Source organism: Anas acuta, chromosome 1, assembly GCF_963932015.1.
Source record: "Anas acuta chromosome 1, bAnaAcu1.1, whole genome shotgun sequence".
NCBI classification, from domain to species: domain Eukaryota; kingdom Metazoa; phylum Chordata; class Aves; order Anseriformes; family Anatidae; genus Anas; species Anas acuta.
In genome coordinates, this window is record NC_088979.1 from 106,624,335 (window position 1) to 106,647,316 (window position 22,982).

A 22,982-nucleotide genomic window follows, 5' to 3' on the forward strand; every position below is an offset into this window, starting at 1 on the left:
TTGCCAAAAGCAGTTCACCTTATTTTTAAATATTTTATAGCTGCATAAAAAGTGCCAGATGCTGTTTAGAAACTGGACTTAGAGCTAACCACTCAATCAGAAGAAAAAAAAATAAATAAAAAAAGAAATTGAAATGGCTTTTATTTAGCAGCTGCCAATATAAAGGAAAAACTCCAAACAAAACAGCTATGCACATGATATAATTTGGCTGTAGTGCCACTGTTGAAGTGACACACTCAGAACATTTTCCATTCAATTTGTGATGGCAGGTATTGTATTTTACATACAAGAGACCTATTTTCTAGTCAAGACAGCTTTTTCCTTGTGTCAGTGGAATAGATGTTTGACCACCTGTTCTCAAAATTGAAATGTTTCATTAAAGAAACATGCTCATTAACTATCATGCACAAGATACTCCAAACTAGATGCAAACTTTGAAGAGGAAGTGAGTGTAAAGAGAGGCAGTGAAATAATTAATGACAAAGCAAAGGCAGTAAATGTAATACTTCTGAACTGCACTAAACATTTGATATAGTGCCTTGCAAAAACAAAAATCTGAAAAAATAGCTCTAATAAGAGCACTGTCACATGACGAGAGCTAGCTAAATTTTACTAAAATGTGTATTTATAAATGAAAATCTATTGATTAATCTGGAGAACAGGTATTGTCTGGGTAGTATAGGCTATGGTGTTTACTTCCATACACTGATAAGGTATACTAATAATTTCACCTTCTCTTGAGAAAGATACTACCTTGCAACATCAGCATTACAGGAGAAACATGCCAAGACACAACATGTTTAAACATATGGTTGAAAGACAGGTAAAATTTGATTCCAAAAAATGTGTGAGAGTATTTGATAAACAATGATCTTAAATGCAGCAGTTTTTTAGATGATAGCATACAGAGAATAATTTAACATAAATCTAGAGTTGGTATAACTACACAACAGCAAAGTGCCAGTCGGATGTAGCATGAAAGGGCATATGGTTTTTTGATCCACATTTATTTTTGAGCTCCTCAGTTCCAAACTAAAAGAATTCTGAGTCAGTAATTTCTGTATGAGGTTTAATGTGCCAAAACCTAAAAATATGGGAGAAAAAAAAAAAAAAAAGGAAAAAAAGAAAAGAAAAAAAAAAAAAGGATATCCATCTATAGGAGCTTAAGGCATCATAAATTTAATAGAAATTAATTTTTAGTTTAAACTATTCTAAAAATATTGAAAAAGAAATACTTAGGTAATTCCTGCTTTTTCATATCTCACAATAAGATGCACTACTTTGTCAAAAAAGGGTGATCAAAGCTTTTCACTAACAAATTCATATTGTGGGTGAGCACACATGTATACTTAAATCACAGAAACCAGCTATCCTGGAACTCTATCCAATAGATAAGGAACATTGCAGTATTGTTTTTGTTCCTAAAGGTCAACTAGGGAGAAGCAGGGAGAAACTCCGTTTTTTTAAGAATCCACAAAAAATAAAAAGAACAAACTGCAATAGCTTCTGTAGTTTATTTGAAACTCACGAAGATCATATAACTGTTGAATAACAGTCTAAAATACTTTTATGATACCAGCTATCTGAAATGGAGAAGGATCTTCAAAAATATCAGACTATTTAGATGTACAGAAATTTGATATGAATGAGCTGTAAAGCCTGGCTCAAGCAGTGACTGACACCCCGCATTTTGAAGATGGGTTGTGGATATGTTCTTAATTTTACTGCCTGTCTTTCTGTGAAACAAGCATCATCTGAAATATGAATACATATATTAAAATGCAATCAATCTTAACTATTAAAAGTATTTAAAGTTATTTATAAAAATTATTTATAGTTAAAACTATTGTGATCAATTTAACTGGCAGAGTGGCCCAGCTTAACCAATGCTAAAACTGGTCAAATGGAAGTGTATATATATAAAATATATTTACTACAAAAAATCCTGTGGCAAGGGCACAACAGAAATCCAAACCTGTGTTTAAAAAATTCAAGTACACAGGGCTTTTTACAGCCAGTATGTATATGCTTTAGGTTGTAATCATTGCCTAAATGTTCACACAACTGAGGAATATTTCCATATCAAATGTAACATCAAAATGAGGCAAAATCAAGACTGTATCATTCGAACGTCCAGATATAAAGCTATTTGCCTGTTTGTTAATATTGACAACATGGCTGGAAATCATTCCTACTTTCTGATTTTTACATTCAGCCAGGAAGAATGAACTTGTTTAATTCCAAGCTTATCACGACTCACCTTCCCAAAAGGATTTTTAAGGACATCTATCTGCAGATAAGGGATATACATGCAGCTGCAGACCAGCCCTTATTCCCTAGCCTTCCAATGTATATTCTGATGAACAGTTAACTTCCAATGAAGATCACAGACCTGTCAAGTTCACAAGGATAGTTGAAGACTCTGTGATTGTCTCCAGAAACTATACATTCAGAAAGGTCATGAGTGATAAATGAAAGCTTTCAGGAATTATCTTTCACAGAAGTATTAAATTCCATGAATTTTTCATCTTTTATTATCATTTAGGTGACTGTCTATGGGCATGAAGAGCCAAAACCTGAGCTAAACCACTTCATCTTTGAACATCTTAGTCAAAATTAGGTGTACTGTCAGCCATACCATTGTCAACACAAATGCAAAGGCAAAATGCAAATCTCAAAGGGATTTAAAAATTACTAACAAAATGAAATTGTGATTATTATTTTTTTAACTATCCATTCATTTCCACTTGTCACCTGGATTTGCTTGTTGCTTCACATGTACATGCATGTCAGAACCTGCAGTGGTATGTTCACATGAATATCTGAGGCCTGAGAACAAATTTTGTTTATTTCAATTTGGAAATTAACAAAGAATCTTTCTGTAATCTTTACTCTCAAGAAGATAACCCAGCAGAGATCTAATGTCAGTATGCTAGGGTAACTTTGCAGTGATATTATTTAAGAAAAGAGATCAAAAGCTAACAACCTTCCTAGCTTGGTAAGAGCTTCCAAATGACTGCCTTCTAGACAATTTATCCAGAGAACTGCTGATACATTGTCCTGATGGAGAAGAAACCAGCAGTTGATCTTTGCAGGAAGAAAAGCCTTTTAAGCTTCTACTAGCAATCTTGTACAGAAGAAATGATTAAGGAAAAGCCACCTCCAGGCATGAAAAAAATCCTTACAATGAAACAGATGGGATAAAATTAGAATCTGTTATCAAGTCTGAAAAGCTCAGACTAATGCTGTAATTGCAGCACAGAGGAGTACCATAGAAAGAATTAATAAAGCTGCTTTGAATTAAAAATGGACAAGGAGTATACCATTTGGAAATGAAAGGGTTTAAGATAATCAGTTCTTCCACAGAGGTAACAGGCTTTAGCATTTCAACTGATCTAATAAGCAACTCATCTAACATATATTCATATTAAACTAATAAAATTAAAAGCAAGTCCCAGGAAGATTGAAACAGTGGCTCCATCACTGCTTCAACATTTGCCTTGTAGCAGTTTTGGGACTATATCATACTTTTCAAACTACATGTTTCTTAGGCAAAACCAGCACTATAACATGATCATTGCCAGAGTTTAAAGTGATAAATAAAAAATTATACATACATTACACAGACAGAGCGGGGTGCGGTAGTCAAGTTTTCATAGATAGTAGCAAAAAGAAGCAAGAACACAGTGACTATAAGGGCCTCCTGCATGCCTTTGGGCAGGAGGTGGATTCAAGACCCTTCTGTCATGAGCTTGATACATGGACTTTTGAGTTTATGATGCTCAGTGGTTTAATTCTGAAGGGCTTAGTGCAACCATTCTCAAGACCCAGAATTTCAATGCACCGTGAATGTGCTCCACTGAAAATACAACTCTAAGAAGAGAGATCTCCTTTGGATGTTTCACTAAGGTCAGACATTATCAAATAATGCAGTGAGTAAGCCATTTTAAATAGATTTAAAATTGCTCTGAGATCTTGTGAACTTGAGCTATCTTTCAACAAATTTAATCCATGTTCAACTTGTAATACAATCTGCAACGTAGTCAATTTTCAGATAGCCACACAGGTTTTGTTTGTTAGCTTGGTTTATTTGGTTTATTGGTTTTGTCTTTTTTTTTTTTTTTTTTTTTTTCCTTCTGGATTGCCCTGTAGGGTTTGGTTTTCTTTTTTCTTTATTGTATAGTTTATTCAGACTTGAAAATGGTAATTTGATAGAAAGATACTTTGGCTGACATTACTCCAAGTTGTACTCTGCTTCCATCAATAGTATTTAATAGGGCATGACCAGGCCCTATGGTTCTAGTCCATCAAAAAAGAAATTATTTACATTATTTAAAAAGAAAAGGTCAGTTGTTTTGCAGCAGATTTTGAGGCTGAGAAGAAAAAAATATTCTTGCAAAGATCAATAAGCTATGAAATGTCTATAGAGACAGGTATTTTTCTCTTCAATATGACACGAGTATAGTCATTATCGTCTATATCCCACTATTTATTTTTTCATGTATCAATGCAGCTTGTGACTTACATATTTTCAAAGTTAGTAGAAGAGAAAAAAATTCAGTGGTCTGAAAGACACAGGTCTTGGCTGAAGCCACAGATCCAAAAACAAAAACAGAAATAAAATCAAGAATGCTACTTACAGGATGGAGGTGACCTGAGTCTCATGCCTAAAGATACCTGCTTAATCTTTTAGAACATCCCTTGGAAAAGATCAATTTTCAATCGACAGGAACATTCACTGTTACAAACTTCCCTGCTGGGATACAAAACAGAGGTCATTTATTAAAAAGAATGTAATGAATGGCAGGGCTGATCCTTTTAGTTATTACGGACACATACCAAAAAAAATCTATTTAATCAAAGACTGCAAATTAACAGTATGTTAAAACAGGCTGGTTTTGTGTATCTGTGGTTACTGACAAGTCACCAGATGTTCAAGATCAATAGATGTTTTGAATATTTTAATTATTCTTCTGGGTGTAGATCTTAATTACTCTTATGAACTTCAGATAGTTTTGGCAGACATAGTTTACCTTGAAGCTGTGAGGTTTACTGTTGTTTCATCAGCTAAAACAAGGTGCCAGCATGCTGATGTATAGTCATGTTTTCATTTCCAGTGGCTCCTTTGAATACTAGAAGCTGATTCCATAGAGTCCAGCGTGCCACCCCCACCACAAAGACATGTTCAATTGGCTTGCAACTAGGGGAAAGCAGAGAAGGTTTCTCTTTTTTTTTTAATTCTACATTAATTTACAGGAACAATACTTCCAATCTTGTGGACACTGACAGGGCCTACAAAGAAAAGTTAGAGAAAACATTAAATGTCAAAGAAAATAAACAAACAAGCAAGCAAGCAAACAAACATACAGAAACAACTCACATCACCTGTACTTGAATTCAGGGAAGGATTAGATTGTAGGGACTACAGAAGAAAGAACAGTGTCTGCTTTCCAGCTAAAGAAAGTGCTTAATTAATGGGTTCCAGGTTAATCTTTCAGGTTGCAGGCAGACAGTTACACAGGTGTGAGACACTGCTGGGGCAGCTGCTAGCAGGTTTGTCCTCACAGCCACCTGCCTGGGTGCTGAAACTGCCTGCTCACACAGCTTCAAAAAGAAGCTGGCAGATATGAAGTAAGTCTCACTGCAAGGCCTCAACTGGGAGCTTGAGACCAGCCCACAGCCACCGTCTCCCCCAGCCCTGGGTTCCTCATGCTTGACCTTGTTCTGCCTTCTTCTACTCTGATTCTTTTCCCCAAACTACAAGTTTTGCCCTGCTCCAGTCCTGCCTTCTCTAAATATTTTGCAGTCAAAGGAGTAGAATATCTATTACCTTGATACTGAGTGAACAAAGAAAATCTTTCTACTATTTTGTGCTTTTAATGTCTGATACTAGACTAAGTCACATGGTGGCATGAAATACAGGTTACCAGCAGCTAAAAAGAAACCAAAACGTACTCATTAGAAAACAAAACTTACTCATATGTGAAAATTCTTTTCATAATTATATTACACTATAAATATGGGAAATAAAGATTTAGAATAGGGAGAAAAATTGCTAGAGGAAATAAATCAGATCAAAATTGGCAAGAAGGAAAAGCATGCAAAAAGTCATAGCAAGTGAGGGTTTAAAGTATTTTTATACATCTGTGCCTTTCCTAGTAAATCCTTTAAGATGATTGATGGGTATGGACATTATATTGACATCTAAAATACTGAAAATTTGTAATAAATTAATCAATCCAGAATTTGAACAGGACTCATGGGGTATCATCATAACTGTTTTTTCCCTGTTCTCTAGAAATTTATCTACCTTAAGTCCTAATTACGCATTTTTGCATACTATGAATGTTCATTTTACATTCCATATTGTTAGTTGTGCCTAATTGCTGCTGCAGCCAGCAGTCTTCCTCAGCTGAAATGTGGCATCAGGTTTTGACTAGGTGGATTACCATTTCAGAGCACTTTTTGTCAGGAACTTTTACTGTTAATGGATGACAAAAACTTCTGTATGTCCTAATTTTTCAAAATTACTTTTTGAAGCATTCTCTTTACTCTTGGGCTTGCTGTCATCATCATGCTTAGACTGAACTGAACATCTGATGCACTTTATCATTTTTTTATACCCAGAGTTGAAGACAACAGTAATTCAAACAAAAAGAGTATGCCTTCACCTCTTATTTTTCCATCCATCCTGCATTGGCTAAGTCATTGACCTTAAATGTATTTGACAAAAGCACAACTTTTCTCCTGACTCCATGGAGTTCCAGGTCCAGAAGAAGAAACAAGCCCCCAGCTGCTGCATCTTCTGCCAGTTCTGTGGCTCGGCATGCCAGGCACATCTGCCCAGTCACCTTTATGTCACGCTGGTGGCCCTGAGATCCAGCATCTGCCCCTGAGCAAGCTGGAATGACATGAGAAGAGCAAAACATGGGATCAGATGTTAAATTTCATGCACAACGCTGACTCAGAGATGCAAGTCCGAAGTCCAGTTCAAAGATATCCTCCCCCTTCCCCCCACCTTCATCTGCGCAGGGGCCTCATGACGATGAACTCTTTCGGGCCTGGGACAGACCTGGATGAGCTTCCAGACATAATGGCTCCAAAGTCAATAGCTTGGGACAGGTGGGCCAAATTCACAAATGTGCTGAGACATCAGAAGATGAAGCTGGGCTTGCCATGGGATTTACACAAATGCTTAACCAGACATTGGCTAACTGCCAGTCTTCACATATGCCAGTCTTCAAAAAATAGTTGAAAACAGAAAAAAAAAAAAAAAAAAAAAGAAAAAAGTCTTGCCTGCCCATGTGCTTCCCTTAAGCCTGCTATGTGTTTTTCTGCCTTTTGGAACAGTTCAAATACTTTGTTATTCTGGTCCCAGGTTATTACTTAATGAAACAGTACTTTGATATATATCACAAATTAATTTACATTAAGTATATAGAGCCAGTAGGGCTATTTCTGTGTTTCTTGTTTTTAGTAGTGATTACTAACTAATAGCTTTAGCATTCCTATAGCTGTGCCATCTGATGACTGCAAAAAGCCCTCAAAATATTAATTAACTGAGACACACAATGCACCTGTGAACGAGGTTTTTATCATTCATTGGCAGATGGGGAAACAAAGACACAGAAAGGTTGAATGACTTACAGAGGAGCCCAGAGGAGGCATTTAGCGGAGCTGGAAACAGAACAATTAGAACCCAGAGTTGCTAACATTTGGTGCTGCATATTGTAACTCTGCATTACATTTCAGATCTTCTTTTCAAGTTTCAGACCACCACACCTTAGTAACTTGAAAATCTTCCACTAATAATCATCTTCCTAAAAGCCCTTTCATTGTCTTATCTCTTTGGACAGCACTCCGTCATGCAGCTGTGAGTGATATTTTTGACTCTCTAGATGCTCATGTTCTGCTGCAAACTTGCAGACATTTCTTTACAAGGTATCTAAGACACAGCTTTCCTATCTTGCCTTCACAGATAAAGTGCTTGTCTAAAGTCTCATCATATATCAACTGCAACCCTTTCCTTTTGGCCTTGACAAATGCAATCTCACACAATCAATATTCCTCCAGAAAACATTGCTGAAGAGATCATTTCTGTTAGCCTTTTGCTTTGTCTTTGTCATCTCTCTACTGGTTTCCCTTCATTTTATTTTACAAACATAAGCTCTTGTCTTTATTTTTTAAGTCTCATGAAACCTGCTCCACATAATCTGCATTGGTCATTCAGAATAAAGAGGTTAAGTCCAACCACTGATGAGCCCCTGTAAAGATGGTGGGATGGCAAGAAGACTGGGAAAGAAAAAAAGATGGGGCCATTATTTTGAACAGAAGACAGTTTCATTTTGAGATTAGACGAGTGTTAACAAGTACCTGTCAGAATAACTAATATCAGCAAGAAATAAATAAGTTAGTATGAAGATTTCTGGTTAATATCCAACAAATTAAATGTTAGCTGGTGACACTGCCAAATGTAAATACTTGACTTTAAAACTCCTATAGATGTAGAAGATTTCAAGGCCACAAAATCCTCTTGCTTGCTTGCTGTCTGTCTATCTAGCTACGTACTGCATAGAAAGTAGATAAAACTAATGTTATCATCAGGGAAAGAGAGAATAGGAAGAAAGAACTCTGCTCCTCTACATCAAATCACTCACAGATTCAGTGAAAAATATTTCTGTTGAAAAGACAAGCTTCCACACTGAATCCAGCAGAAATGTAGTATGCAACCAATAGGAGAAAGTGCTCTTTGGTTGGCAATATTCAGATGAATATAGATATTTTAATGCATTGCAAAAGGCCCTCCCAGAGAAAAGTAACAAAAGACTATGCAGGAAGGTCTTTCAGTCTTTCCAAAGTTGGAAATTCATCGCACAAACCAAATAAGAAAGATAACATTCGTTCCTCCCTTTTTCATGCTAGAGACAATCACCAATTTCAATACACTTGTCAATTTAGGATGTTGTGAATCTGATGGTGGTGTGACAAAAACTGACACTTCAGATGAGATGAGAATGGGAGGATGGGTACAGTGATGAAAATGTATCCACATCAAAGATGACAACCAGAAGCAAAGAAATTTTGACATCCTTGCCCTAGGTTCTCATAAAGAAAAAAAATGCACAAAATTATTCAAGGATTTATCTGGCAAATGAATGAGTTAATTGGTCATTGCTTTACAGAAGACAAAAAGGAATGTCGGTCAAAAAGAAATATTTTTAAAAGTTCAACTTGAAAAAACATATTCCTTCACCAATTTTCCATTGATGATAATATACAGGTAAGATGTTTCTTTTCCACATGTAATGAGAAAGGCTATGAAAAAGATACAGCCTCCTGGCATAATAAATGTAAGGATGAATGATTTGCAAACAAGAATCCATTGCAGAATATCTACAAACACAATCATATGTTTAGAAGAATTTTTTCTGTCCATCAGCTTTGTTAGTAACTCTAGTAGACAGATATCTACTTGCACTCCTAGACTGAAGTTGAGATCAGGGACAGGACAGTGAGACAGTGCTGTTAAATGTGACAGTGAGACAGTGCTGTCATGGAGTAGGTTTCCCCTGTGGGACAACCTTCACAAGTACTTACTATTCTAATGTTATTAAATGGTATTTATACAAGAAATTCCAGGCTGTTCATTAGGTACACTTATCAGTCTCATAACACTACAGATAAAAAATTGTGTAGAAAGCAGAACTCTTACGTATTTTGCATCCTGCCCCTCTTCTCTCTGTATTGTTTTTTAAGGTGTCTCAATACATGTATTAACATAAAGTCATTTAATCAACTGTTATAATGGCAGGGAAGATCTATTCTTTCACTTTATTTACAAAAGGGCTAAACAAAATAAGGATGGGATGAACCTAGGAAATAAATCCTATTTGGGTGGGAGGATTTGAGCAGAAGAACTGAGTCTTTATATTTTAACCCTTTTTTTTTGAACAAAAGCTTTGTAGGTATGGAAGTAGATTTGACCAGTCAAGAAAACAAGCTACTAGAACTGAACTAGATATGGCACCAGTAGCATCTGTGTGGAGCAGAGGTAAAAGAGATAGAAATTAGCCTCATGCATGAACAGGGTCTGAAAGTAACTGGGGACTGTAGAGTAAAAAAATATTTGAGTTGATGGGATGATGGTGAGAGCAGAGCAAATGGTGTGAAAAGGCTGGAAACAGCCAGTGAATGAGAATGTGGTCATCCTGTGGAAGGAGACACCCTTAATAGTGGGTGGGGATGGACTGCAGTGGAGATTCAGGAGAACTTGTGTATTGGGAGTTGGTACTAAGGATGATTTAAAGCTGGAAGAGTTGGAGCATCAGATTCACTTTTTGCTGAGGAACTTCAGACTGGTGTGTTTAGAGAAAAAATGGGATGGTTAGAGAAATACAAAAACATGCACAAAATCTTTTCAGAAATAGAGAAGACATAGGTAAAGTTGATATAACAGGGTAAATACAAATGGTAGTCAACACTCTGTAACAGGCACAACGCTTAACTGAAGGCAATATAATGCGAGGGAAGAGCGATGGACAGAGATAAGCCATGGAATAATATCTTAATACCAGCTTTTTACAGTCTCCTGAGAAAGCAGAATCTAATTGAAGAAGTTAAAAAAGAATGAGCTGCAATAATCAAAGTCCTAAAAGCATATGACATCAGGAGATGTTAAAAGTTTTAATGTCCTAACAGTATTTCTTATTTAGTAATTAAAGGGATGAACACTGTTATTAACAGAAAATTTTTATCACAAAAATTGGTCTATTAAAGCCCTTTAGTATTCTTGGTCATATTGGATCAGATCATTGCCAAAGAGCTAAAAAGTTAGGGCAGATTTTAATAAATTCACACTTTTTTTTTTTTTTTTTTGTATTAAAACCCATTCATTATTAATAACTTATGTGGCTTACATATTTGCACTTTTGCTGAACCATTGAGGTAAATATTATGAACGTTTAACAGCAATAACATATCTTTAAAGCCTTAGCATTTGCTGCCAGAAAAAAAAATAAAAAAAAAATCATAAAACTATCAGAGATGACAGCTGTTGATCCAAGAGCTTTATGTAGCCTAATACTTATTTTGAGCAGGAACAAACAATTTTGTTTTTAAAGACCCAGCCATTATCAGAACAAACAAGAGCCAAACGAAAAAAAGATCCCATGGCATTTACCTGTCTGAGATGTGTCAAAAAACCTTGTCATCAAAAGCGTCACAAGCTAATGACAGGTGTAATAGAAAACAATGCTAAAAGCAAACTATTGCAGAGACCCTTGGCAGACCTTCCTCATGGGGAAAGTGACTAATGGGATTGAAGTCAAAGAGACATTTTCTGTCCTACTGTGAACAATGTAAGATGACTGCCACAGACTTACTGCTGGATCTGTTCCAACTTGACCCTCACGTAAAATAGAGTATTTTTAATAATGAAACAGCAAGCTTTCCAGATCCTTTTAAGAATAGTATCTCTCTTTTCATGAGGTGACTCTTTCTGAAGAACATATCAAGTAAGCTCAATTGTGAGATAGTACGTTCATTAATAGGTTCTACCTTAACTTCTGTAGAATGAGAATCACTGACCTGTTCACTGGCAGGGAATTTTCTTTAAGTCAGATGGACAATTATTTTGCTTCATCAGATAAAAAGGATCTACCTTACACTGAAGACACCAGAATAATGAAACCTTCCTTCCCAGTAGTTTTTAAGGAGCTCTTGTATTATTAAAATTAAATACATGGAGACAGAGCTATATAACCTGTGGGCAGAAACTGAAGAAAACTAAAGTACAATTTATGTTACTTTAGAACTGGAAGTGGAAAGAGTTCTTAGGCAAAATAAACTGAGTTGGACTTCCTACAGAAGATGAAGAAAAGTTCCTCCTCTGAAATGACAAAATATAAATACCTTAATGGATGTGTTTAACCATAAAGCATTTAGTCTAGGAAATTGCTAAACAATTCTTCATGAAAGAGATATCAGGAAAAAAAAAAGTCATTATAACACCACACATATATTGGAAAACAGGGTAAATCTCAATTTTCCCCAGAAGCTGCTACATTATCTCCAGAGAACAGCATGAGTAAAAGAAGTGAGGGGAGAGGCCGACATCTTTGAGCCCAAGAAAATGCTTGTTAAATATTTTGAATAATTTGTATAGAGTTGACAAAAAGACAAACCACCTTTCAAGGCTTTAGGATCTACATTTATTTCATATTGGAACAAACATACTTTTAAATGGAATTGGGCCAAATTCTTATTTTTAAACACAGGGTGACAGAGTAATGTTTTTCACTTTCTTGGTAGCCAGGTGATTACCCAGTATGTGAGAAATCCCCATTAATCAGTCATCAGACCTGTAATACAGACAAGCTCATCTGTTTCTCGAAACAGTAATTACAAACCATGACTACTGGTGGTTGCTGCAAACATTCTCTGCTTCAGGGTTACACAGTAATGACATATTATGTGATACATATTAATTTATAGAGTTAACTGCTATCATACAATTTTGCAGTTAAGCTGCCTTTTTTTTTTTTTTTTTTTTATAAAACCCTAAAATAGAGTATATGTCTTTATATTAGTCCGTGTTTCTGTAACTAAGAGAAAAAGGGAAGTGGTTACAAGAAAATAATTGGAAGGAAGGAGTTTTAAAAGAAAGAGATTATGCATTATTTTTCCCTTCTTGTTTTTCTCTACACCTTGTACTTAACAGAGATATTTGAAAACCAATCAGCTTTCTACCTGTTGATTCCTTTAGCTATTTACATTTTTTATCTAGTGCAGTGAGAACATATTTGTTCTTTTCTTTTTTTTTTTTTTTTATTTCCAACCATGAGCAACTCAGTGGAAATCAGAGATTAGCATTAGGGGCATAAAATGGTCAGTAAAGTACTTTAAAATTATTTGTAAGGAGATAAAAGTTCTAGTTACAGTGCACAGTCTGTTAGACAACAAATTACTAAATTATGCTAAGACTGAATGAAGTTTGAGATCAGAGACAGTTTGCATTAGCTGAGTCTGCAACCAAAGCAGAAACAATGACCTACATGCAACTTACATAAACATTTTGGTTCCTTTCCAGAGAAAATGAATTGGACAACTTAAGTACAGTTAATTGAGACTTGATGTCTAATTAATTTTAAGTGATATACAGGATGCAGTAATCTTTTAGCTACTACATGTATATCAAGATTTTTTACATTTAAAGACATGAAATAAGAAAATTGCCAAAGGGAAAATGTTTTTCAATTTCAAAATATACAAGATGCAATCAGGAAGGAAAATATTAATAAATTAGTACTACAGGGACTGATCTTCCAAATTGGTGAAGATCCTCAGATGATTTTTACTCTTTTTTTACTTTTTTACATCAGTTCAGTGTTGCATCAACAGAGGTGCTCACAGCTGACAGGAACGGGAAAATTTTTAATGAAAAAATAATTCGTCAAAATTTTGAAAAAAATAGCATTTTTGATTCCCATTCAGTCTGGTATTATTTATGTGTGGAGAATAAAACCTTCCTTTTAAAATAGGGATTTAAACTATTTTTTTCAAGTTTATTTAGAACATTCAGTTGATTTGACTTTTATCCCACACACTCCCCTCCATAATTGTTGTAAAGTTTGGTGCCTCTGTTCACACTCTACCCTCCTTGGGTTTACAATACAGAAACATGATAAGATATTCAGAGAATGACTAACTAAAGCATATCAAGTCCATGGAGATCTAAGCTTTGGCTTTATTATGTAGAGACTCTCATTGCATATGCAAACACTATTAAAATCAAGAGTTCTGTTTCTGTTTATTAGAAAAAAAAAAAAGCATTATATGTTCAGTAAAATGGTTCAATGTTCTATATCCGTGGTGGAGGGGAAAGAGGATCTTAAGTTTCTCATGTTTACTGTCCATGTATTGCACAATTAGAATAGCTTTACAGAACAATAGACGAAGATCACCTACCCAAACACAGAGCATAATTCTTCAATGTTCAAAGTTAACCTGTATTAGTAAGTCCTCCTTCTGTGACATCTGTACTCTCACGGATGATGTTTCAGTGGGAAAAACACACTCTAAATAAATTTTACCAAAGTTTGAGAGGGGACAGGCTTGGGTGAAAGAAGCTGTCATCCTTAAAAAAGGCTACACAGTTCACGGGAAATTAAAAACTGTTCTTCAGTGAGCCTTTGCATTCTTCATTAAGTTTACATCATTTCCTCTACCACTCCCAGGAGACCTCTGAAAATTAACAAATTAAAACAGAATTTTCATATTTCTGTTTCAGCTCCAAATACACTTTCTGTAAATGAAGAATATCAAGAAATAGTCTACCTATTTTTGTTACACCTTCATGGAGACCCTCAAAAAGGGTCTTTGTCTACTCTGATCAGATACTAGCCTTCCAGCACTATACAGAAAATCTACTATATGGAAACTATACTATATAAAACCTATAGAACCTATAGAAGCATTTTCATAGATTTAAGCTATTGATGACCTCCCTTATTCTGACCAACTTGTTGGAGATCCTCCAGATGATTCAATTTTCCCTTTGAACCTCCAGGCCTGGAAAACAGACTGACAGGGATCTGTGTAAACATTTCTGTGGACAGCAGGAACTGTTTTAGTAGCTTCCTCCTTTTTCTCCCATACCCACAAAAAGTTAAAATAATTCAAAAGGATTTCTCTCCAGAAGAATTTGAGCTCTGTATCCTTCATACTTGTGTATCAAATTTACAGGTTCTTCAAGGAAGGAAGGTAAACAGAGAAGGTAAGCAAACATGCAGTGAGTACAGCAGTCTGACAGTGTAAAGACATGAAACAAATCTGCAGAGTAGCAAAGACAGTTAGCATTTTCCAGTGATCAAGAAATAACATAATACAGCTTTGTCCTGTAACTGGCAGTGGCATGAGACACTGCAAAGGAGCTCTGCTACTCAGCAGTACAGAGAGACTCAGCTTTCTGCAAGTCTTTAAATGCCATTTCAGATGAAAGAGAGACTTTCCTTTTTTTTTTAAAGAAATGTGCAGTTCTATCAAGCAAATTGGCACACCTTAAAATGGAGCATATTAACAAGATAACTCCCCTAAAGGGAGATACTACTTTCACGTAGAAACAAGAGATATATCTAACAACTTATTCCATATATATATATATATATATATATATATGAATGAAGCATAGAGGGTTCTTTTTATATCAGGGCAAAGGAAATAGAGGAAATTATCAGTGCCTTACAAGCTAAATCATGTCCTATCTGTCTAAAACCAATAAAACAACAGCGAAGAAAACTTCAGTTTAAAAACAACTGGAGAAAAAAATTATGCAGGTATAAAGTTGGAACCTACAACTTTTCTCTTCCCTGACAGTGAGTGTAGTTGTTGCATCTGATACCCTGATACTGGAACCTACTGGGCACCCCAGTTCCGTTGACAGGATTCAGAACAGAGAGGATGAGAGAAAAGTAAGAGTTTCTAAGGTTTTCTCTGATTCAAGATAGTTACAGAGAAAATAAACACAGAGCATGCAGACATCATGCCAGTGGCAGTAGGACAGTTAGGACTTTGTTGCACAGCTCTATTGCCTGTGTTTTAGATCTCTTCATATACAGATTATTATTATTTTTTAACCGAATTAAGCTGTATCCCACAGTATGAGAAAGTATGTTGAAGACGAGGAACAGAAAAGCAAAACTGAACCACTGGCTTCCTATGAGCTGGAGTAAATGACAGGTTCCTCTTTGTATGGCTATTCATAGCTATATTTGGATGCAAGAATAAAGAATGGAAGCTTGGAAGAATAAGCATTTGCATTCACATTAAGTCACAGCATCAATACATCACACTAGGTGTATGGAGTAGTAAAGCTGAGAGGCATGTCTTGCCATTCAAATCATTTTAAGTTGATATAATATCAAGAAAACAGATTGTACAACTAATGATTTTCTGGATCTTCATCCTTGATGTTAGTTTGGATATATACCCAATATAATAAAATAATTAGCATAGTTACTTCTCAGAAAGTTGGACTGCAGTTCCTCCAAGATGGAAGTGCCGAGCCAGTACGCTCAAAGAAACCCGTGTCTTGACAATACTCAGGTAAGGTATATTTCCTAGCCAAAAACCTCATAAAGCACATTAATCATGAATGATCACTGATATGAATAGAGGTTTCAGGCTGATATATGCCAATCTGCTGAACCACAGATTGCAGAAAACTCATGACATCCCATAATCCAGGAAATCAGATAAATTAATCGGGATTTAATATCAATTAGTAATATTCAATGAAAATATACATAAGTTGGAGCCCAGACAGTCTCTTTTCTGAAAAGCTGAGCAAGTTTCTCAATTTTTCTTTTTCTTGGCTTACTGTTACGCCCTTGTGTCTCTAGATGTTCTCATTCTTCAGTTATTGGAGAATTAAGAACATATCTGACAGTGTGAACGGACTTGGGAGCAGTAAAAGCAGAAATATAGATACTTGAGGAGGAAGAACTGCTAAAATTATAAGCTCCCAATTTGCCTGTTTCTGTCCTCTGCTAGAAAATAGAATGACTCTGTCAACACACCTCTCTTGCTTATCTCCAGAGCAGGATGTGTAAGGAGGAGGCTAGCTGGATGAAAAGAAGCTATCTGGGAGCACAGATTTGTCCACTGAAACATAGCAGCTTAGACTGAGTGGAGATACATGCAGATCATAACTTTTGAGTGGAAGAGGCCAGAATTCAAGCACCAATAATATTAATCTTTAAAAGTTACAAACTTGTCACTGACTGTACAAAAGCAGCATAGAACTTGTCTCAGCTTGATCAATGACAGATACAGATGTACTTAAAAAATTGCTTCTGAACAAGATAAGTACCTAGCATGGTCACCATTTTCAAATATTAGAAGTTAAAGTCAAGCAACTAAAGGTAACTCATTCATTCACTGTATCATCTTAAGGGTCAGGAAAATAAATAATGAGGAAATAAGCTGTTTATCATTTTAAAAGTCTTCAGGATATAAAATGAAAAAAGTGGCTTAGCTGTTTTCAAGTAAGGAAGACCCTGTTATCACCCAAAAGTGATATGAAGACTCTATAGGATGCAGAGGAAGGTTTCTTTAAATACCTTGCCATTTTCTGTATTATGAGAAGTTACAAAACGTTAAGAACAAATAGTGACCTGTCTATGCATAGTTCAGTTATGCCCTACAGTGTTCATCATTATATATGTAGAGAGTTTTCCTGAACTCATAAAAGAGAGAAAGAAATCAAAAAATCTATTCTCTAGGCCTTCATAACGATAAAAATAAAATCTCAGCTCTGCATTCATTTTTAGATGTTCCTGTCATATGAATTCTATGCCCCATGCAAAAGTTTTATTTTAAGATGTATAGCTTAAAATCCTCATTATGGTATAGTCTCTATTTAATTTCCTTTGCTAACTTGCTACATAACTTGGTGTCCTAAAGCAAGAGCACACAGTCCTAGTAGCCAGTAGGCTGCCTTGGTCCTTTCCACCTATATTGTCTTCTTTGAAGACCTTTAATTTGAGTTAAAGTTTCAGAGGAAAGACCTTACAAGTTAAGGATCAGACCTTAGGAACTAAACCAAAGTTTACAGAAACCAGGAGAAATGTGTCCAAGCTGCTTTGTGGAGAAGGGACCTCAGGGTGTACAAAAAGAGATTGATCAAGTCCACATATATTTACCCCTTAGTCATTCAATTCCTTTGAAATCATGGAATCATATAAACACAGAAATTGTAAACAACCTTCAAGATCATCAAATCCAACAATCAATGTGGCCTAACAAATTCCATCACTAAACCATGCCCCTTAGTGCCATGTCCACATGTCTCTTAAATACCTCCACAACTTCCCTGGGCAGCCAGTTCTAATGCTTGACCACCCTGTTTGTGAAGAAATTCTCCCTAAAGTCCAATCTAAACCACCCATGGCATGACCTAGGACCATTTCTTCATGTTCTATCACTTGTCACATGAGAAAAGACACTGACATCCTCCTCATTGTAACCTCTTTTCAGGTAGTTGTAGAGAACAATGAGGTCTCCCCTCAGACTCCTCTTCTCCAGACTAATCATCCCCAGTTCCCTCAGTCATTTCTCTTAGTTATTGCTTTTTAATCCCTTCACCAACTTCATTGCTCCTCTCTGTATATGCTCTGCTTGAGCAACTCTAATATCCTTCTTGTAGCAAGGGGCCAAAAATTAAACTCAATATTTGAAGTGCAGCCTCACTAGAGCTGAGCTCTACAATCACTTCCACAACCCTGCAGCCTCATAACCACTTCCATAACCCTGCTGGCCACACCATTTCTTAGGCAGGCCAGGATGCCATTGGCCTTCTTGGCCTTTTTCTGCTAACTTGCAACCAGCACCTCCAGGTCCTTTTCTGCTGGGCAACTTTCCAGCCACTTTATCCGAAACCTATACAGCTGCATCAGATTTTTATGAACCAAGGGCAGGACCTGGCACTTAACCTCACTGACTGTCATGACTGGATTTGATGCATCAATATAGCCTATCCAGATCCCTATGCAGACTTCCTATCCTCAAAGCAGATCAACAGTCCTGCTCAAGTTGGTATTTGCAAATTCACTGAGGGTCCACTTGATCCCCTCATCCAGATCACTGATAAAAACATTAAACAAAGCCAGCCACAGTACTGAGCCCTGGGAGATACCCCTGGTGACCAGCCACCAACTGGATTGAACTCTTCAATATGACTCTTTGAGACTGGCCAGCCAGACAGTTCTTCACCAAGTTAAATGTATGCTTGTCCAAGCTATAAGCAGCCAGTTTCTCCAAGAGAATGCCATGGGAAACAGTATCAGATGCTTTCCTAATCAACATCCACAGCCTTTCCTTCATCTGCTAAGTGGGACATCTTGTCATAGGAGATCAGGTTAGTCAGGCAGGATGGACCTTTCATAAATGCATGCTGACTGCTTCTGATCATTCATTTGTTCTGAATGTACTGTGTGATGGCACTCAGGATTGTCTACTAAACCTTCCCCGGCACTGAGGTCAGACAGGCCTGTAATTTCTGGCTCCTCCTTCCTGTCCTTCCTGTAGATTAGAGTCACATTTCCTAACCTCCAGTCAACTGGAACATCCCCAGTTAGTCAGGAGGGCTGGTAAATTATAGAAAGTGGCTTGGTGAGCACTTCTGCCAGCTCATTCAGTATTCTTGGATTAATCCCATCTGGCCCATGGATTTATGAATATCCAGAATTTTATGAATATCCAGATGATGTGCTAGTTCACTTACCTACTACAGGTTTCCCATTGGATTTCATGTTGCTCCCTGTCACCATCTCCCAACCAAGGGAGCTGGGTACCCTGAGAACAACTGGCCTTACTCTCAAAGTGCATGTTCTCACCGACAGGTAAAAATGCACAGACTTTGCAAAATTAAGTGCAAGAAATGATGAGAAAAATAGATCTGGAAATACAAATCTAATCTGGAAATATCTAAAATTCACCTGAAGCTTCAAAAATTGTTACTTTAATAGTCTTAAAATAACATATTTCTTAGCAGTTGCCTAGTAACCCCACCACATTGGAATCCACGGACTATTACGTACTTCAGCTTTACAGGTTTTAATGCATCTACTAACATAGCCTAGTAAAACCTCACTGTAGATAAGATATACACTATTATATTCTGGCATGACAGTACGTTTTTTAACAAAAATGTATTATTTTCCTTACTATGCATGTAATTGTTGTAAGGTGATTAAATCCCTTCAAATATACAGGATGCGTCCACTAGGAAATTTGTTTTCTAGTATTTCCTAACTTCAGAAGGCATTTATGAGCATGTCTTCAAATTCTGTTTACTATGAATGTGCCCTCACACTTCGATTGCTATGAAAACTAATAGCTCTGCTATTCCATTTAAAAAACTGAGATGAGAAAAAGATGACAGCCAAAGAGTTAAAAATTGAAGATGTTGAGGGGAGGGAGACCAGGGAAACAGAGCAAAGAAGATTTCACACCTACCATGAAATTACCAGAGAATTTACAGTTTAAAAATGTTCTACCATATACTGGGAGAAATTTTTTGTACTCAAGGTTTTTCCTGCAGTTTTATCACAGGTGAAAAGCAATTGTTAGTGAAATACATGAAGCTGCTATAGCAGTGATTGAGAGAATCATTTTCATCATACAGTCTATACACTAGCGAAGACATGAAAAAGTACTTTAAAAATACTTCATTGATTTATTTCCTTTTTAGATATGGATGCAAAGGAAATATAAGATATCACTATTATAACATGCTCTGCAAACCTTTATCAGTCTAATACATTCCCACTTAGTTTACAAACACCAAGGATAGCAAGAAACAGCCCCATCTAATTTTAATTTCCTTTTAAATATTGATGGAAGATACATTAAACATTTCAACTTTATATTTATATTCATTTTTGATGAAGACATAGTGCTTCAAGCCTAAGGCTTTCCTTCTGCATGTACAAAAATAGAAATATCCATACAGCATAAAGAACCTTGAATCAATATATAATTTAAGTTCAATAGGATCAAGTTTATGATAATGGCACATCAGCAAATGACTAAGCATATTTCTAACTGCGGACTGGTGTCATACAGAACAGCAATATTCAAATAGCTGTGAAAGTTACAAGTGCTTTGACATATTCCAAACCAATCAACAATAAAATATTAAAAGAGTAACTACATTTCTTATGTTTAATTATTTGTTTTAGTTATTGGAAAGGGAGAGGTAGGAAATGCTTGGATTTATTTTTAACTTGTCATTATTTTACTAGTTTCTTGTTCCAGAATCAAATAATCTTCCCTGTTGCTGATACCTCATATGACTATTTATCAAAGGGCAATTTGTTTTGTTTATTTTTTATACATCAGATTTGTTTTACTAGTTTCTTATTTTTTTTTTTCATGAATCTCAAACTTTTCAGTCATGTCAGACTAGCCCAAACAATAGTATTCATTATCTGAATGCATGTCTTCCCTATTTCCTCTCTAAAGATAGTTGGCTGACCAATATTTGAGGAGAAATAACAGAGCATGGACATAGCTCTAATACTTGCTTTAAAAAATCTGGTAAGAACGTTCCATTTTAGAGTCCCAAAAGCTTCTGCTTTTGTCTGCATGGACTGTTGTAGACAGTTGCATATTTATTTTGCTGCACTCCAAGCAAACTAGATGTGAGCCACACACTAAAGATTTATACTTCAAGAATCAAAGACCATTGCCCATTGACTCACAATGTAATAGATGGTATCACTCTTAAATTAGCATATAATAAAATATGTATTCTCCAATATGAAGCAAGTCTATACTTAATATTTTAGGAGCAGAAAAACACAATAATTTAAAAACTCAGATGAATCTCAACCTGATCCCCACAGATTACAGATACAAATACATGGTAGTCATGGCATAAAAGAAAAACATTATAATGTGACTAACTGGATAAAGAAAAATAATCCACATTGGGAAATAATCATTGGGAAGAGCTGAGAAATCTGAAGGTGAAGGGAACAGGAGAAAAGCTTTTTTATCCACAGCTCTTAACCAGTATCTAATATGAACATAGTTTAAATGCACACTGAAGTGTTTGGCTTCTTGGAATCCTAGAATGATTCCCATTGCTTTGTGTTACCAAAAAAACAAAAAAAAAAAAAAAAAAAAAAAAGAAAGGAAGGCACCAGAGAGACAAATCTAGTCCATAACTTACACTGATAGCAATCATCATCACTTGAACAAGAAAAGGATCAGTAAGAACCCAACGAGAACTCTCACTTGAGAACCTGTTTCATTTTTGAGGAGTTCACTGTCTTTTGATCAAAAAGGCATCACCAATGCAATCTGCTGTTTACAGGAAAAAAGTATTAGCAAATGAAAGGTGTATATACACACAGAAACATCTGTGCTAAGAAGCCACTTGAAAAATAACCGTGCAATAACATTGGAAAGAAACATCTGTTTAGTGTCTAGCAGACTCTTAGAAATAGAAAAAGCAATAATGCTAGAAAACATATGTAAGTATTTTATAATTTATCACGGTGTGTTTCCATGTACTGCTAAACTTCTACTAACCTTTCTCATTAAAAAAAAAAAAAAAAAAAAAAGTTAAGCAATTTATATATAAATATCTTGAGAGAACCTGAGAACAGTGATTAACTTTTCCCAAGCTTAGTTTTAGCCATTAGAATACATGTAGCACCATATTGTAAAACTGCTAAAAAAAAAATAAATATATCAATATATTGCACTAAATACATTTTAAATATTTTAAATGGTGTTTTAATACTATTTAGATAAATAGTTTTAAATATTTACTTCTTCAAAATATAAACTATACAATTTTAAAAAATTAAATAGTTTTAAAAACTATATTAAAACATAGTTACTGGTTATAAAATAATAAACGTTAATTGTGCTTTCTTCCTTTTAATAGTCAAAATCATTTAATCAATAGTATATGCTCAGTACAGTCTGATAATTATTTTTAAACTACATTCACTTCCCAGTACTTATAAAATCACAGTAGTTATAAAATTCACTTCCCAGTACTTATAAATCACAAGCCTTTTAAAAACAAAGCCTGCAGTTAATAGGCAAGTACATAATAAACGTATAATAACATTTGCTTATTTTACTGTGATTCACATTTAATTAATATGCTGTTAAGAGATTAGTATGTTTAGAAAATAGTACTGTGGCTAGTTATTGAAAAATATATTAAAAATAGAGTTTGGAAAAAAAAAAAACTCATCAGATGAATTAGATTTGACTTGGGTTGTGATGCAGGAATCTGGATTTTTAAAGATGACACAGAATATGCACTTAACTTCAGATAACCCAAGTCCTCCCTCTGCCTCTGCTAAGTGCAGTTTGAACATGCTAATGGCAGTCTATTACAAAGAGAATTAAAACTTCTGTCACTGAGCAAATTTGGAAAAGTCCTTTGAAAGGCAACACTT

General features: G+C 35.5%; 1 long non-coding RNA gene across 1 annotated transcript in view; it reads right to left on the bottom strand.

The window, feature by feature from the left end:
- Window positions 1–1,517: 1,517 nt before the first annotated feature.
- Window positions 1,518–22,982, bottom strand: part of LOC137850217 (uncharacterized) — a 49,054-nt gene continuing 27,589 nt past the window's right edge. Inside the window, exon 3 of the long non-coding RNA XR_011092373.1 lies at window positions 1,518–6,901. This is a non-coding gene — a long non-coding RNA (uncharacterized lncRNA). The remainder of the gene's footprint in view (window positions 6,902–22,982) is intronic.